The sequence below is a fragment of the Triturus cristatus genome, chromosome 4_2 (genome assembly GCF_964204655.1).
Source record: "Triturus cristatus chromosome 4_2, aTriCri1.1, whole genome shotgun sequence".
In the NCBI taxonomy this organism is placed as follows: Eukaryota; Metazoa; Chordata; class Amphibia; order Caudata; family Salamandridae; genus Triturus; species Triturus cristatus.
This window is the reverse complement of record NC_140586.1, coordinates 532,790,057-532,809,463: the sequence shown is the minus strand read 5'-3', so window position 1 is coordinate 532,809,463 and position 19,407 is coordinate 532,790,057.

Sequence of the window (19,407 nt, the reverse complement as noted above, 5' to 3'; positions counted from 1 at the left end):
TCAAAAACATAACGTTGGGTTGGTTCATTCCATTGCATAAAGGTATCTAACACTCTTCGCGCATCATACTTCGCAGCTGTCGACATCCACCTAAGAGCTGTCGAATCTAACGTGTCTCGTTCCTGGGGACCAGGAAACTGGCTACGTCTCTGTATAGAGTCAGAAATGGGGGTCTCAATTAAAGACCTGTAGAGAGGAGTTAAGATATTAGTTACAGAGTCGGTTATTTTCCGACGAACGGAAAGCGGAGTCAGAATGTTCACAGGGTTCGGAGACAAAACAGCTGAAGCAGATGAAATAGTAAGGGTAGGAGTAGCAGGTAAAGCAGTTTGTGAAACGACAGGCAAAGGCTGAATCAAAGGAAGTGGAGCAACTATTCCAGGCTGACCAGCAGCTGGCTGTACAACAGGTAGCAACTGTGGTACTGTAATACCCTGTGCATACGGTGGGGGTGAATTCAACAGGTAAGACAACAGAGGATCTTTTTCATTATCCTCCATCGGCTTAGTAGGACATGATGGCAATACAGGGTAACATTTATCAATTGCCAAATTATATTTTCTATTCGCCATCTCCATTGCTTTCTCAGTCTCGTTGACATGCAGCTGCCTAGCAGACTCCATTAAAGTCAACCCTTTCTCTTTCTGTTCTTTCTGCGTTTTCCTAATTTCTCTCTGTTTGGCTTCTTTGCGCCATACGCGAAAAGAATAAAACATTGCCGGCCAGGCTTTTTTCTTGAACAACTTCATTTCTAGATTGTCAAGTATTTCTGTTTCGAAACTACCATGTGGCGGCCAACTAAGGACACCATCTCTTCTGGTATAACGGACCCATACTTCATTATACGCAATAGGACCAACACCATGTTTACAATAGAGCTCATATGTAGGAGTTCCAATCGGAGGAACCAAACACGAATCCTCCAACCGGGAATCCCCGTTGCAACGTAACCAGGACAGAAACAGTTACCACTGGTAGTCATGACAACAATGACAAATTTCAACCAAAACGCGCAGCGAACTTAGGCCTACCAAAATGAACCAATACCAAAACAAAGATTATCTAAACAAGAGCAACCAATGATAATCTACGAATTTAAACCAAAGCAACAAGGAACAACCAAACTGAGCGTAGCCCACTTAATACTTAACTGAAATGTGGAAGACGTCACCAAGGAGAACCCGTCTACGTCTCGCCGTACTATGGTCTGCACCTCGGGTCCAAGACAGGATGACAGTCAAGGCAGCGGTCCTCTGTAGCCGTCTGGGAACGGGAACCCTCGTGGAAGAGATCGTCGGGCCACTTTTACGACATGCAGGGATCGATGAAGCGGGGTACCTCCCTCCGGAATCTTCACACGAAACTTCTCGAACTTTTCAGGCTTTAGACCGGTACCGGATGACGTCGCCCCACGTTGGGCGCCAATTTGAGGTTCTGGACTTTTAAGAGTCCAGAGGTGTCAGGGAAGCAACACCCGAAGACCCCTGAGTTCCTCCTGTCCCGGTGCACAAATAAACAGAGACACGGGCTTCTCGATGGCGGCGTCAAAGACCAAGGTTTATTTACTGCAGGGACACAGAAATCATAGGAACCACACAGAGGCAGAATCTACGAGACTGTTCAAATTGCATTAAGTGGGTTACTCTTTAAATACACGCAAAATGTCTTTAGGCTACATTACACGAATATTTCTCATGCCCAACCCGGTATCCCAAACAAACAGTAAATTTGACATCAAACAATAATTAGTCGTAGGTTTTTGGTATTCGATCAGGTCCTCTCGACAGTTTTCCATTCTTTGCCCGATCCTCCCCATCATAAAAATCGTAACCTCCCCATTGTAAAAGCCCAGAAGGTAAGGAGCAGAGCCAGGTGCAAAGGATTGAAATGTAGGATAAGAGGTGTTTATGGATCATAAACGGGCATGGCTACCGTCTTCGGCCTTTCAGTCGGGACAACGGACACGAGAACCAGTATAGCAGGAGTGGCCTCAGGCAAGGGAGGTAGCTTGATTCTGCCTAGTCATGCAACGTCAACCTTTCTCGGGGCTCGAGCTTACGTGTCCTTAACAAGGTGACTCTGCCGAGGTCATCGTCCGTTCATTGACTATGTGAGGGCAAGAAACAAAATGGATGCCGTAACTAAAACGGATGCCATGACTTTTATGACAGAATGCCCTATTTTCCAGTGAATTCATGCTAGTTGCGCAGCGAAAACACTGTCATGTATATAATGGATCATTTGCGGTTCATTGGTACCAAAATCGTGTCGGTACTACGATACCGAATTCATGGGTTCGGATCGCTACAGAACCTCACCGTAAGAGAAAAAGAAAAAGTAGTGACAGAATGTCCCATGAGAGAAATTCCAGGAGGAGGATTTGTACATGTTCCTTGGACTAGACAAGATATTTTGTCATTTACCAATGATTTTCCTCGACTACGCGAAAAGCCAGTCGAATGGTATAGACAAGTGGATAGGTTTGTAAAATTATCGAAAGTTCTGTGGATTGATCTAAATAGTCTATTTGACATAATAGTCCTAGCAGATCTATGGACAGAGTGTAAAATGATGATAAATTGGCCTACACAAGAATACCTAGAGATCAAAAAACGGGAGCCCCTGACCCAGAAGTCATGAAAAAATATGAACAAGTAATTGTTTTCCTGAAAGACAAAGTACCTCCCAAAGAGACTGATTGGGTAAAAATAGACCAAACTCATCAGGAGAGTCAGTACACGCATACTATGAGAGGGTAATCCTTGCCTTTTAAGCAGTTTAGTGGTGATGAAAATGTAAGTGAGAAAGATTTAAGTCATTTTGTATACAGATTTGTATATGGTCTACGTCCAGAAATCAGTGAAATGATTAAACAACATACAGTGGATTGGCAAAATAAGAAAATAGATGAAGTACTAAGACATGCAAAATATTTTAGTGATGAAATTGAAGCCAAGCAGCGTAAATTAAAAGCAAAGGCTATGTGGCCACAGGTAAAAGTGGTGGAGAGACAGGAAGCACAGTTGATTGAACAAGCAAATAGTGCAGGACCAAAACCTAAATTTAATGTTGGAAAAGGAAAGGGACAATTCAATATAGAAGAAGCCAAAAAGAAATGGCCATGTCATAATTGCGGAAGAATAGGGCACTGGAAATCCGAGTGTAAGTTTCCCCCGAATACTAATAATGATAATGCATCATTGAATCCACAGGTGCAGAAAGAGGTGAGTTGTCAACCACAGCGACAGCAGCAGGTTGTTACCCAACAGAATCAGGCACCAAAACTGCCTTTTCCACAGAGCGTAAATTCACAGAAATACAGTATGAGACAGGATTCTACAACGAAAAACAGGTAACTAAGCTGCCGCGCGCTAGCGCTGTTTCGCAGTATTGGCTACAACGCGATGAGAGTGAGTCAGAAGAAGGTTATTGATGGTGCCGAAGGCAGGAAGAAGAGTGCGTACTTGGCGCAACTCTAGAAGTAGACCAGACAGGCCCTTTTGTGGATGGAAAGGTAAATGATGAAAATATTACTTTCCTAGTAGATACTGGTGCTACTCGATCAACTGTTAGGTCAGCTGATGTTAAGAATCTTCCTCTCTCGAACGAAACAATCCAAGTGGTTGGAGTATCCAACAGACAGATTAAAACGTATCTCACAGAACCAGTAAAAGTCAGTATAGGGAAATTTTCTGAAATGCACCGCTTTGTTGTGTGCGATTCAAGTCCTGTAAAGGAAGAGACTTATTGTGCAAAATGAATTGCACTATATTCTGTACCCCTGATGGTATAGCATTTGAGACACCTGATGAAGACGTACTGTATAAAATGACTATGGCTAATATGGAAACTGAGATTACTGAAGCATTTGCTGTATTCAACCCTGACGAATTACCAAAAGAATTGAAACAGACAGTAAAAGCAGAGGTTTGGGATTTCACAGGAGAAGATGTAGGATTAATGAAAAATTTAGATCCTGTAAAAGTAACAGTGAAGGAAGGGATAAGCTACCCAAATGTTCCTCAGCATAAATTGACATCCGAGATGATTGAAGGAGTTACCCCTATAATCGAGAAAATGATTAAACAAGGAATTTTAAGAGAAATAATGAGTAGTCCATGTAATTCACCAATTATGGGCTTGAAGAAGCCTAATGGAAAGTTTAGAATAGTGCAAGATCTGAGAAAGATAAACAAAATTGTTGTGTCATGTTGTCCCATCGTACCAAATCCATCTGTGATTTTGTATCAGATTCCTCATGATGCAGAATGGTACACAGTGATTGATCTGTCATGATTTTTTTTCTATCCCATTGCATCATGATAGTCAGCAAATGTTTGCGTTCCGATTTGGCAAACGTATTTTGGCATGGTGCCGAATCCCACAGGGGTATACAGAGAGCCCCTCGATATTTAATCAGATATTGAAAAGGTCCTTGGAAGACCTAGAGATGCCCGAGAACTCAGTGCTAGTGCAATATATTGACGACCTGCTTGTGGCGTCAAAGACTAGAGAAGCTTGTGTAATGGACATCATAGCATTGCTGAATCATCTGGCAGATGGATGACTTAAAGTGTCACCATCGAAATTGCAATTTTTTCAAAAGGAAGTACACTATTTAGGCCATAAAATTGAAAAGGGACTGAGGAAGATAACTGCAGACAGAATCAGGATAATAAAAGGAATGAGAGCCCCAATGACGCAAAGAGAAGTGAGAATGTTTCTTGAAATGGTTGGATATTGTCATCAGTGGATAAGTAACTTTTCCCTGATTGCAAAACCTTTGGTACGGCTGACGAGAAGTGATGTGAAAGATCCCATTGAGTTAAATAAAGAAGAATTGACAGCCTTTAAACAATTGAGAGACGGTTAGTGTGAAGCACCAGCATTAGGAATGCCTGATTATGAGCAGGTGTTCGAGCTGTACTGCCGTGAGAGGAATGGATGTGTACTCTCTGTATTAATACAGAAACAGGTAAAATAGAGAAGATCAATTGCATATTTTTCAGCTATGCTAGACCTTGTAGCTGTAGCGTTGCCAGGTTGTTTGAAAGCAGTAGCTGCTACTTGTAAGAGTCTGGAACAGAGTGAAGGAATTGTGATGGGATATCCTGTGCGAGTGTTTGTACCCCATGATGTGGCAATCCTTTTAACAAGGAGCCGCACTCAGTTCATGACACATAGTCGGCTGATTAAATATGAGAACGTCATATTAGGTGCAACGAATATGAGCCTCGGGAGATGCCCGAATGTGAATCCTTCAACACTGTTGCCTGATACTGAGAATGAAGAAGTTAGGGACGAAGTGGATCATGATTGTTTGGATGTACTTGATTTCTGTACCAAACCACGTCCTGATATAAAAGATGTACCTTTGTCAGACAGTGACTTTGTGATGTTCGTGGATGGGTCATGCTTGAGAACAGACAAAGGAATTCTGAGTGCAGCCTATGCAGTATGCACAGTTGCAGCGGTAATGGAAGCATCTTACCTGAAGGGAGTAAAATCAGCCCAAGTCATTGAACTTGTAGCTTTGACTAGAGCATGCAAGTTGGGAAAGAATGTGAGAGTGACTGTGCTAACCGATAGTCAGTATGGCTTCGGTGTTGTGCATGATTTTGGTCAGATATGGCTGCAGAGAGGATTTTTGACTTCGAGTGGAACTCCCATAAAGAATGCTGAAGTGGTTGGGAAATTGCTTGAGGCGATACAGCTGCCTAGGCAATTGGCGGTTGTGAAGTGTGATGCACACTCGAAGACTGGAGATTATGTAGCTGTTGGTAACAGGTACGCCAATGATATGGCTCAATATTGTGCACACAATCAGAATTCAGTTAATAGGGCAAAAGAGAGGGAAATGAATTCTTGTCCTCTACTGTTTACTAACATTGTGAGTACATGGGAGGAAGTGAGGCAATTGCAGGAAGAGGCAGGAGATGAGGAAATGAGACAATGGGTAAAAGCAGGATGTGCACCCAAGGAAACAGATCATGTGTGGGTCTATCGGGATGGAAGACCAGTTATGCCTGATAGTATGGTGTCTGCCATGGCACGGATGTATCATGGACAAGCACACATAGGGAGAGATGCCATGGTTAGGTCATTTAAGCAGACATGGTACAATGCAAAGTTCAGACTTATAGCTGAGAGCGTTTGTCAAAGATGCCTTATATGTCAGCAGTTCAATCCTGGATGGAAAATAGTGATAAGTCTAGGAACGATAGGTCGAGAAGGAGGGCATTTCACCAGAATGCTGATTGATTTCATAGAAATGCCTCCCTGTAACCGGTTGAGGTATGTTCTAGTAATGGTCTGCTTGTTCTCTAGATGGGTAGAACCATATCCCACAAGAAGAAGTGATGGAATCACAGTAGCTAAATTACTGTTGAGAGAGTTCATTCCCAGATTCGGGTTCCCTGTCACAATTGAGTCAGATAGAGAAAAACATTTCCATAATGAGATCATGAAACTGATTTGTGAAGCATTGAATGTACAACAGAAACTACATTGTGCCTATCGCCCAGAGGCTTCTGGTGTGGTGGAACAAGTAAATGGTACCATTAAAAACAGATTGGGGAAAATGTGTTTAGCCACAGGTTTGAAATGGCCTGATGTCTTGCCTGTGGTACTCAGGACTATTAGATCTATTCCAGATAGGAAAACAGGTCTGCGTCCCCATGAAATTGTCATGGGAAGAGCAATGCGCCATGTATTCATACCAGTCAACAAGCTGTTGCCTATAACTGATGACTTGGTGTTGCATTACTGTAAGGGGCTGGCAGACGTAGTACATTCTGTGTTTCATCAGGTTGGATCGGATGCCACCACCCTTGAAAAGAAGCAAGCTCATGATCTGAGCCCAGGAGACTGGGTGAGAATCAAAGTACACAGAAGAAGGAACTGTCTGGTCCCACGTTGGGGAAACCACGTCAAGTGATTTTGACCACAACAACAGCTGTGAAGTGTGCTGGAATAAAGAACTGGATTCATGCTAGTCACAAGTTGAGAATTCCAAATCCAGTGGATAACAAGGAAGGAGAATATTTTGAGGAGTCAGAGACTAGTTCTGAATCAGATGCTGAAGAAACAAGAACAAGAGCAAATCCTGCGGAAGACCCCCGAGGAGTTGTAGGGAATTCAAACATCCAGTTAGAGGAAGGGACAGTTAGTCAGCATGAAGATATTGTGAAAGAAACACCAGGAGGGACAGAAGTAGGGAAAACAAAAGAAGTGGTGGAAAGAAGAACAGCTGAAAGCAAAAAGCAAGTTGAAACAGAATCCGAGGATAGTGATGAAGAAGTGCCAGAAGGTCGAGTCCTGAGAAAGAGAGCATGGAGAGCTGAAAAGAATGATAAAGGAAGTAAATTGAAAAGATCAGCAAGAGATTAAATCTGGCCAAACAAAATAAAGAGACTGAGATATCGGCTGACACGAGTGAATTCACCAAGAGCTGAACAAGTGAATGAAGTATCTAGTCAAGAAAAATAGAAAACCGAGAAAATAACTACAGTAGAAGAAAACAAAAGAACGGGAAAACCTAACCAGAAGTATAAGTCGCCGGAATGGTCGTATGTGACCCTGCCTGAAATAAAAGAAGAGGCGGATAGCCAAGAAACCCCAGAGGTGACTGTACCAGAAGTGGTTGAGGAAGACGAAGAATCGGAAATCCTGAGAGTTATATTGTCCGATATTGGAGAAGAGACGGATATTCAAGAAGTTCTGTATCAAGATCATGAGAGAAAAGTGAAAGACGATCAAATGCCAAACTGAACAAGACAAAAGTGCTGCTAATGGAAAGACAATAAAAAACAGGAAAAGTCATAACTGATAGAATCAAGTAGGTGCTTAGAGCCTTGGGTTAGACAAAACTAGTTGTGAAGTAGAAGAGGCTAAGTCAAAAGACACTCATCATTTTACGAAAATGGCAAACACAGAAAGTAGAAAAACTAAATGTGTATTTCTTAGACGATGGTTTAAAATGTGTTGTTGTTGTACAGGATTACTAATGCTTCTATGGAGTGTGTTGGCTTTGATGATCTCATTTAAAGTTACGCTAGAAACAATAGAAGGACATAGTGAGAATAAAACTAATATAGAAAAGATTCAGAAAGTATATCCGACTAAAATAGATAGAAATTATCTGCATAAAGGCAGGTCTATAAATGATTTTTCTAACAATGTATTTTCGAAACTACTGTACGAATATGTAAAGACAATGGATGTGAGGGATTGTTATGTATGTATGCAATTACCTGCATCTGTATCGGAGGGAGTGACTTACCATCACCTCCCAGTAACATATGGAATAACTTGTAGTGTAATATCTAGTTTGTTTTACAAAATAGGGAAGTTAGAATATTATTTTTCAGATGTAGATAACATATTTTCACAAGTACCTGTAATTAAAAAATTGAATAAAGTAAAGCCTGCAAAGGTATTAGGTGAATTTTTCTTAGAAACTAAAGAACTAACATTAGAATCTATATTTAGAAACAATCTGACTTGCAGTCTAAAGAAAGAGGAAAGGATGTTTTTAGATATGGTTGAAGAAAGGAGATTGAAAAAGCAAAGACAAGTACCTGAAGGGAAAGAAGAAATGACTGTTTGGGATGTGGAAATGGAAAAACACTTGAAAGGAGAAGCTAGTCCAACTATGGCTTTAGATTGGCTTCAGAAAGGAAAGTTGTGTATTAGAAGGAATCAAACTGCATATGATAATTACTTTGTAGGTAACAGTGAATGCCATGATACATACCGAATCATGGGTGGATTGGGATTTAAAGGAGGAAATGATCCAGTTTTTCCTGGGTTATACTTTATCTGCGGGAACAAGGCATATTATCGATTGCCAGATCATTGGTATGGCACATGTTATGTAGGTCTGGTTTTCCCAAAGATATTCCACATGGGAAGAGGAGAAGATGGTGTACATAAGTTAGGTAGTCATTTAACACGTAGAAAAAGAGAATCTTGGTCAGAAATTGTAGGAGCCATTTTTGGAGCATTGATACCAGCAGTGGGAATATCTCTGAATGCACACAAAACTAGAAAACTATCAACAGTAGTGGACCAAGCACCGCTGGGGGATTTTTATTGGTAAATACTGAAATGGTTGCCATGCGTGCCATGGTATATTATTGGCAAAAGAGGGTGGAGTCTGTGGAATGCTGAAAGTTCAACATTGTTGTACTTACATTCCTGACAAAAGTAAAGATCTAAAAGTCCACATTAAAAATATAACTGATTTGCATGAAGAAATTGCACCACTGGAGGTTGAAAGTGTTTGGGAACAGATTGGAGAGAAATGTTCTTCTATTAAAGATTTCTTATTAAACTTAGGTGGTACCTTTATAGGTAGGATTTTATTTCCATTAACATGTGTGATTTTTATAGTATTCATTTTAAGACTAGGATGTTTGTGTCATAAAAGAAAGAAAATACAGAAAAAGTTAAAAAGAGAAAATTTGAGAAGAAGACAGAATAAGAGGCAAGAAAGAGAATTTGTAGAAGTAGAATTAGAAGAAATGAAAGATTGCATGTATAAAACAGCAAGAAGAGAAGATATTGGGGAAACAGAAATGTGAATTAATCTAAAGAATTCATTTTGCTTTCATGACAAAATGATACAAAATTTTAATGGTGTGGTGAAAAAATCACCAAAGGGGGGATTGATGGAGCGGGTAGTACAACATTTTGTATACCTCCTCTATTTCGCATGAAAATACTAATTAAATAATCTATTAATCGTAATATTATTAAACGAGTTTGCATGTATATTAAACCAACATTATTAATATTCGAATTACACGTGGGATTTGCATTTTGCATGGCTAAAAAACCTTTATAACTTAAATCTGTACGCATATTAACAATAGTATATGTGGTAAATAGAATACTGCATGATATATGTCGCTTTTGTAATGTTGCCCAAGAGGAGGACCGAAAGGGTGAATATAATTGCTTTAAATGTTGCTATACGGTAGATAAATACAAGCACATAGAGGGATTAGTAAGGGGTTAACATTAGATTCATTATTTCTATGTATTAATTACTCTTTTGTGTTTGTTTCGCTTACGTTGGCATTTGGGCCTAAATCAAAGATGGCCGCTAAAACCACACGACGAAGTGGCCATTGTCCCACAAGGCGCGGAGTCAGCTACGCATGCGCAAGAAAACTCCTGAACCTCGTCACGACCTTTGTTCACCATGTACCCGAACAAGGACACAGTGGGAAAACTGCCAAGACAAGAGAACAATCAACCTTACAATAAACCGGAACAAGCTGACTCTTGGACTAACTGGTGACTTCACCCCTCGAACTGTACTGAGAACCTTAAAATTTTAAATCGGACGATCTGAACCAGCCAATCACGACAGTCCTAAAATATTAAATTGTATCATCTTTACTTCGTTGTATTATAAAAGAAGCAGTAGAATAGAGAGGGGGTGGTCGGCTTCGCTTTTGCTTTTGGGTTACGTTGCTCTACGTTACCGCATTCTCTGAATCCTAGAGGGTCCGGAAGCTGCCCGATTATCTGATGACTGCAAACTTTTCCTAAATCCACGCGCAATGATAGATGCTTGCACGTCTCTGGTCCTTTGCCGATATTTGGGACTGTAGCGTACTGAGCAAAGAACTTTGAGCTTTGGCCTGCTTTCGGACGATTGACTGCAAATTTGATTAAGCAGAGCCAATGAATTAGAGAACTCCAAATAGCCAGATTAGGTAACTATGATGTTCTGCGATTTACTCAAAATTTGATATAAAACGTACTAAACTTTGATGAGACAAATGCGAACCTAAATCGTTTATGAAATATTAGATAAACAATTATTGATTAACGGAACTATGAGTTGTGAGTTTTATTTAGGGAGATTCTGAAGTCTCAAAATGCGTTTTAGCTGGTTCTAAATCACCATCAACCAATCCAACTAATTTGGTCCATTGACCAAGTGGGAGGACTGCCTTGATGTTTTAGGATTAAGGGTCTGTAGGCGAAGGGCGTTAATGTATATTTGTAAATAACTTTTCCTTCCCTATAGGTTATAAGGGTTTCCCCTCACATGTCCGGTGCTCATCCCTCCTATGTGTGCAGACCGGTGTGGAAGTGACGTGTGAGTTTTGGTGTTATGGGCCCCACCAATGACTGCATGTGTGAATGAGTTAGTGTGACGTTGGGTCTGTGCCGCAGGGAGGATATCGGTACGGGTTGTTTTCCCCGTTGCCAGGGTTTCAGCGCTCCATCACCCCCACCAGGCAATTGCGCTGTTCCACAATGCTGAGGGCGTGTACCCCCAGATTCTGCCTTAAAAGGACAGGTGGCAGCTCCCAGGACTATTTTGTGGCGGTGGCATGGAACACACTCCCGTTTGACTTACGTAGTCTTCAGGATCACAAAAAATGTAGAAAGAGTCTTAAAACTTTTCTTTTCAATTAAGCCTTTTCTCCTGTCTCTGCTGGTATCTTCTCCCTTTCGCTATTTCCACTTTGGGCTCACACCAGAACACTCTTTGAGTAGTTGTGAGTGTTATAAACTACTATAACATAAGATAATATGAGGACTGGGGGAAGCCCTACAATGTCCCAGGGAAGTAGCCATAAGGGCCCGCTTCCATCTGGTGCAACTCTGTATACTACATAGATCTTACTATTCGGGCTCCAGGCTACACAGAATGGACTGCTGTGTCTCGTCCCAATTTACCCAAGGATGTGGCAAAATGGATACCTTCTATTATATGCTCAGGAAATGCCCAGTGGTTCAGCTGTACTGAAGGGAGGTCATGGACGTGATGGCCTCGTCATGCGGTTGGAGGTCCCGATGAAGCCCAGATAGTTTATTCTTGGCATCACCGGGGAAGCAATATGGCCCAAGTACCCAGCTCAATGGCTTACAAAGGCATCAGGGGTTGCAAAACAAAACCTAGCCAAGTTGTGGAGAGCAGGTAGACCCCTGACTGTTCAGGAATGGGAAAAATACTTTGATGGGTTTCAACGAGCGGAATGTGAAATTTTCCATGGCAGGGGATGCCTCCGTAAATTCGACAAGATTTGGGGTAGCTGGGTAGAACACAGGGACACTCAGTAGTAATTCTTAAAGTGGGTGATGGGAGGTATTGGAGAGAGGGTTCCGGCTGTTTCTCACTGGATTCAATTGAGAGGGTATATCATACGATACTTGTATATGCAACCTGACTGAAGCTGACTATTATCCAGCGAACAAATGTTTTCACCTCCTGCGAAAGTCCTACTGTATGCTCATTGCATTTGTCCTGAATTGCTGTGAACTGAACAACTGCTTAATAAAAAGACACACAAAAAAGTATTGGCAATTGAAAATATACAATCATCTAATGTATTTTCTTTACAGGAAAAGAAAAGATATGAATTTAGATCAAATGATAGGATCAAAGTAGTAGGAATAATTACAATAAAACTTTTATTTGTTACAGGTGTGGCTCCAAGAGTCATATGGCAGATTTTCAAGGATGCCCAGCCATCGGCAAAGGGTGTTAAGTGTCGTAAGTTTGGTCACTTTGCTTCTCTTTGTAAAATGTAAAAAGTGGTAATTGCACTAAAGTTAAAGTTAATACTATAGACAAGTTTGATGAAGAAATTTGCTCAAACATAGTATTAACAGTGGAAGATTCTTTAAGCAAAATCAGAGCACCACTTGGTAAACTGTAAACTAGGATTTATTTAGGACATGTTAAGTTTCAAAGTAAGAGCCATCAATACTAAGATTTGTGTTGCTGAAAGGGCCAGGAACATAGTGGCATAGAAGGATTTGGCAAGCCTGGGAAGAATTTTAAAACCAGGTTCATCAGGAGCTATTGTTCTGTATGAAAATCCAATATCTTACATAGTTGAGGGAGAACAACAACTAACCATAGATTGTGTGTTAAGAAAAAACAGACATTTTTGCTGATCACATTGGATGCGTGAAAGGATTTGAACGTGTAATTAAAATAAAGGACAGAGCAATTCCCATTAAACACAAAGTTAGGCTGGTTCCACTTTCAGTAAGAAGTCAGTTAAAATTGTTACTTGAAAACTATGCAAAGAAGGGGTAATTGAGACCATGGACTGTTCTGAGTAGGTTTCTGCTATAGTAGTTACAAAAGAAAACAGGAGACAGTAGGCTGTGTGCTGACTTCAGATTTCCTAATCAAAAATAGTAGTGGATTGTGATTCACTACCCAAAATACAGCAAATGCTTGCATCCATATATGGATCTAAATTGTATTCATTAATAGATCTCAAGTCAGCATATCACCAACTTGAATTATCAGATAAATCCAGAGATTATACAACTTTTGTCACTCCTTTTAGAGGTTACAGGTATGTAAGATTACCTTTTGGGCTAGCCTCAGCTGCTAGCGTTTAAAAACAATTATGGACATAATTTTGAAGAATGTAAAAGGTGTAGAAAACTTTCAGGACGATATCTTGGAACATGCAAGTTCTGTACAAGAGCCCAATCAAGTTTTAAATACTGTAACAAAAGAGGCCTGACTGTTTCAAAAACAAAATGTAAACTTTTACATGACCAAATTGAATATTTAGGTCATATGCTAATGGCAGAAGGAATTAAACCCAAGGAAGACTTGGTCAAAGCAAGAAGAGAACCCCAAAAGCAGGTGATAAAGAGGCACTTAAATCCTTTATGGGTCTTAATGAATATTATTCACATTTTATTGTAGGATATGCAAATAAGGTTGAACCAATGAATAGACTGTTAAGGGAAGTTGTGAAGTTTGAGTGGGGAATAGAGCAAGATGATACTTTTCAGAGAACGGAAGAAAGCCATTATTAATGCACCTGCACTGCATCCTTTTGACTCCTGTGGGAAAAACATAATTACTGTAGAAGCAAGTGCAGTAGGCATTGGAGCAGTTTTTACACAAAAAAGGGGGCCAAGAGTACACCATTGGTTTTATTTCTAGAAGATTAAGAAAAGCTGAACAATTGTATGGCACAATTAAAAGAAACACTAGCATGTGTCTGGGCAGTGGAAAAACTTAAAAAGTACCTTTTGTTTTTTTTTGTTTTTTTTTTTTATTAAGAAGCTTAGAACAGACAACATTGTAAAAAATAAAAAAAGGAAAAAACCAAAGCACACAAGAAAAAGTAAAAAGAGAAAAAAAAATGAAACATGGTATTTTTTTTTTACAATACATGATAGATTCCCCCACAGATATCTTCAAAAATCAAATACAGGAGATGGTAAGGTCAAGCACAAGGAAAAAGAATTGAAACGTAATACAATAAATGAATTCATATTTAGCCTACCAAATTTTGACTATTCCTTAATCCATTTTTCCAAAGGATCCCAAATACGTTGCCCCATCTCACGCCTTCTTCTACCCCATCTAAAAAAATGGCTGATTCTAAATTATATAACGCCAAAATCCTTGCTCTCCAATTTAAAAAAGTAGGGGCATCCGGGCTTATCCACTCCGATGTTATGGCCAGCCTTACCACAGACATGGCTATAAACAAAAAAGCTATTTCATATCTAGTCCTCTGCTTCAGACAGTTACTCTCACAGCCTAATATAACAAGCTCTGCCGATAAAACAACTGAAATATTGAGTTTAGAATTTAGAAAAACTTCTATATCATGAAGAAATATATACAATTTGGGACAAGAAAAAAACATATGCAAATCGTTAGCGGCTACCAGGCCGCATCTCGAACAATAATGATCTCCTCTACCTCCCCATTTAGCAATTTTAGACGGAGTATAGTACAAATCAAATAATGCCATGTAACTTTGGGACCGTAAACTTCCTGATGTAAAGACGCTGTTTGAAAGTTCTAAAGCCTGAGAGATATCTAGATCTGTTATACCTAACTTAGTTTCCCATTTAGCATTCTGTAAGAGTATATCATCTGAGAAACCAGAGAGTAGATGTTGGTATAGCGTGCCTATTCTAGGGCGTTTCAATATCCGTTCCATAAGTAAATTTCTCTTGAAAAATCCAACCTCTTGCCCCTTTGCTTTCTCTACAAAGCTACGAATCTGTAAGTACTTAAAGAAGTCATGTACATTTAAGCTGAATTTCTCCCTCAAGAACTCAAAAGAAGCCAATACTCCCTCAGTTCCAAGATCTTCCAGCGTCCTTGCTCCCTGTAGAGACCACCTAAAAATAATTAAATCTTGAAAAATAGGAGGTAAGAGTCCTGCTGCAGCAAAGGGTGTATAATTATTGATTCTAGGAATCAGATAAGTACCTTTGGGGTAAAGAATTTGAATTGGTAACTGATCATAAACTGCTTGTTTACATGATGGATGGATGTGGAAGAGGTAGTGGCAAAGCATCTTCCCGATTAGTCAAATTGATTGCAAAATTGCAGGAGTATAATTTCAAAATCAAACGTATTCCTGGTGGATTAAAAACTTGCGCTGACTGTTTGTCCAGATTGCCAATAGCTGAACAGGAAGAGAAATGTTTAAAAAGCTTGGCATGTGTTGTAGCACTCATAAATGCAATAATGCTTAGTGATGGGGCAATTTCAGAGAAGTAGTGGTTGGAGGCACAAAAAAAGACAGTAAATTACAGAAAGTGATGGAATATTTAACTAGTAAATGGGCAGCATTAAGAAATTTAGACAAAAACAAATAATTATTAAAAGGTAGCCGATGAATTGACTGTGGAAAATGGTATGTTAATGAGACATGATTTATTTGTGCTGCTGTATCAACTTTGAAAGAAATTGATCAGTTTAGCAGATAAAGGACACCCAGAGTACTGCTACAAAAATACTTTTGCAAAGGTATTATTGGTGGTTTGGCATGGATGCAGATGTAAATATACATGTTGACATATTTGTAGAATGTTTAAGGGCTGACAAACATTGGAAAATAATTAAAAGGTAAATACCTCTGGTTAGTATACCAGATAGACCATCGTCCAAAATTGCTATTGATTTCTCAGGCCCATTCAATATCATGGAAAGCAATTGTAGATATCGTGTGGTTCTGTCAGATTACTACACGAAGTGAATACATTGTGAATTTATTGATATTATAACTACAGAAGTGATTATTTAGTTTCTAAAGAAAGTATTTGCAAAAGAAGAACAACCCAAAATAAAAGTATCAGGTAATGGGACACAACTAGTATATACAAAAATGACCAATTTCTTAAAACATCTTGGCATAAAACAAGAAAAAAAAACATTGTTAAGTCCCTCTTCCAATGGACAAGTGGAACGTGGAAATAGATGCTTAAAATAAGGCATACAGTTAGCGCTAGCATCACATTTAACAGTAAAAGAATATATTCATGACAAAGTGCATAGTTATAATAATACAGTTAATAACAGAACTAACTTATCGCCATTTTATTTAATGAGAGGGAGAAAAGGTAATACCATTCTCACCCCTAAATTTGGTAATTTGTATAACACAAAAAGAGAGTGTCAAGAAATTGACAACAGTCAAACTAAAGTTCAGCAAAAAAATAGAAAAACATAAGTTAATAAAGAAGTACCATGATGTGGTAAACAGAACAAGAAACAAAATAATTTAATAGGAAGATTGGGTTATTTTTTTTTTTTAAAGTGAAAGTACAACAAGGGCAATTTATATTCACCTCTTTATGTTATGTAAATGAAGATTCAAAAAGTGCTGTTCTGTTAATGGATAAGGGATGGTGGAGCAAAAGTAATGAGGTAAAATTGAAACCAGGGCAAGATGAACTTCTGCTGGATAAATATGGGGCATTTTATGAAGAGGATTAATACATGTGGGATGGTGTAAATATGATGGTATTGCAGAAAGTATGACATCTAGGTAAATACCTACAGGGAACAACACAGGTAGTGCTAGAGGAGCAGGTTGGCGCATTCATCTATTTTGGCATCACCATGCACAAAGGGCTCAGCTGGAGGCCCCATATTGACACAATGGCCCTCAAACAGACAACTGGCATGTGTAATGATTAAGGAGTTTAAAACATCATTGACCAAGCCTCTAACTCCGATGCTGCAAATCTACAGCTCTAAAATACTGAGCTCAGCTCTGTATGGTGCCGAGTTATGGGGCTTTGAAAATCTGCCTCCTCTAGTTGTTTCTGAGAATACTTTTTTACGAGAGGTCACAGGTGTGCCCCAAAGCACCCCTATGCTCCCCCTGCGCTACGACTTGGGCAGAAAGGCCATTGCCGACTTAGCAAGATTGCGTCCCATCCTCTATTGGCGCAGGATCTGGACCACACCGGAACTGGCCATTTTTACTGAATGTCTTAAATTCCTAATGGAGGCTGATTGCTTCCATAAAATCAACTGGCTGCGTGATAGTAGAACTACACTAACTAGTATGGGCATGTTATCACTGTGGACCGATCCAAGCAGTACAGAGTTCCCATCTAAAAATTTTATCAAAGATATTGGGAACTGATTCCACTCGAAGCCAATAGAGTAGGTGATGCTGCTTCATTATCAGGAAGGTTCCAGCAAATAAAACCAAGGCCACACACTGAGGACTACTGGGACATAATCACTAAATCACTGGACCGCAAATTGTATTTCCAACTTAGAGTAGGTTGTCTACCCATGAAGACCTTTCCACCCACATGGTCTACCAAAGCCAGAGATGAGTGTCCAACTTGCATTAATGATGAAGAAACATATGCACATGTGTTGTTTGTTTGCCCTGCATATGCTGCACCACGCAAAGCTTGTCTGGCACCGATTTGTAGGAATATGGGAAAATACCAGTCGAGTGTAGCAATGCGTATACTGTGTTCAGACTCTTCTGCATTGTATGCGATTCCAATGGCATAGTTTTTAGGATAGATGTGGACAATTAGAACTAAACTCCTAGCAGCAAAACGGATCATGTAGGCCTTGGACATTTTAACAGGAACATGTAAAGTGTCTGATACTCCTCTGCATCAACTTCTACCGATATTTTATGAATAACTTTTAATATTTTTTAACTTGCCTTTACGATACTTTCTTTTATTGTATTAATCAGTTTTGAAGAAATTTGTGATCTAGGGTTTTATTGTGATACGCTCTTATGACATTTTACTGTCAAATAAAGCTTGAGTTGGTTGGCTAGAGGTGATAACCTTTCCACGTAACCGATGGGATTGCCCCGAGCCTCCGTACACGCCGTTGTGCTGAAAGGACATATCAGAGCCCCTTCCGCATTGAAAAGAAATCTTTTTAGTAGGCATATCAATAGCTCTGCTATCGCATGACTGAAGCCCTTGTTTGGGAGAACAATTGAATTGATTCTTGTCGAGACAGGCTCGGAAGCTTAGAGGGGCGAAGAGAACTATTATTTCTCTTTGCAGGATCATAAAAAATGGACTGGTTACTCATCCAGTTTTTCAAACAAGTTTAGAAACCAACGTAAAGAATAAGGATTTCATAAAATAGATTGGGCGCCCATCCAGCTTCTCTCAATAGATTAATAATCGACGCACATATATAAAAATAAGGATTGGTAAAACCCATCCCTGGACCTTTTCGGCAACTGAATTCAACCTTGCAATCGGCACTAGGAATAAGCCTTGAGAAAGTTACGCACAGTAACGAAACACGTGTCGGCTGTTTTTGGCTGCTCTTCAACCGCCATCATTGGGAAGGCTCTAGGACTAGGAGCTTCATTCTGGCTTGCATGATTGCTCACAGTGCTCTTAAGTGAAGAACTTTTTTACGTATTGTCAACCACCTCGATCCTGTACTAAATTACAAATTGAACACACTGTGCTTTGACTGTATATACTATATTTAGAGAAAAGTAGAAAGAATCTTAATACAAACGGATATTAAACCATACAGTAAATATAACAATTGGATGTTCTCTTTTCAGGATGTTTTGAATGGGCCATTTGCTCCAAGGAAATCACTAGCCAAAAATTGTATGGTGTTAAATATCAGAGTGCTGAGGTACAACTATTGTCAAATGAACGTTTGTAATTATGTAGAGATGGGTCCCTCTGGAGTTTCAGAACAAAATCACAATACGAGTGCTAATTCATCCCATAAAACAGTACTGCCTCCTCAAGGAAAAGTAGGTTCCACATTGTTTAACAGGAATAAAGTCATGCACAATGAAAATGTCATGTCACATAATGCAAAGTATGATAGACTGATTGGTATCCTTCTCTGGGATCACATGGTGCATCTGCTTTTTCGATGGTTCTGTTAAGCAAGCCGGGGATCCATTTGGGCGAACACCTCGACAGGGATTATGTTAGTTCTTCATTCATCTCATTGCTGAGTCAGGAAATTAGGATACTGTGTGCATTGCAAGTGGCTCAAGAACAGACATCTGACCTCATACGGTTTCCTGCTCTCATGGCTTTGCGCTTATTTGTGTGTCTTTTACTTTTGTCTCTTTGTGGCTATTGTTGTGAGGTTGTTTTGAACCCTGGCAACTTTCTCAG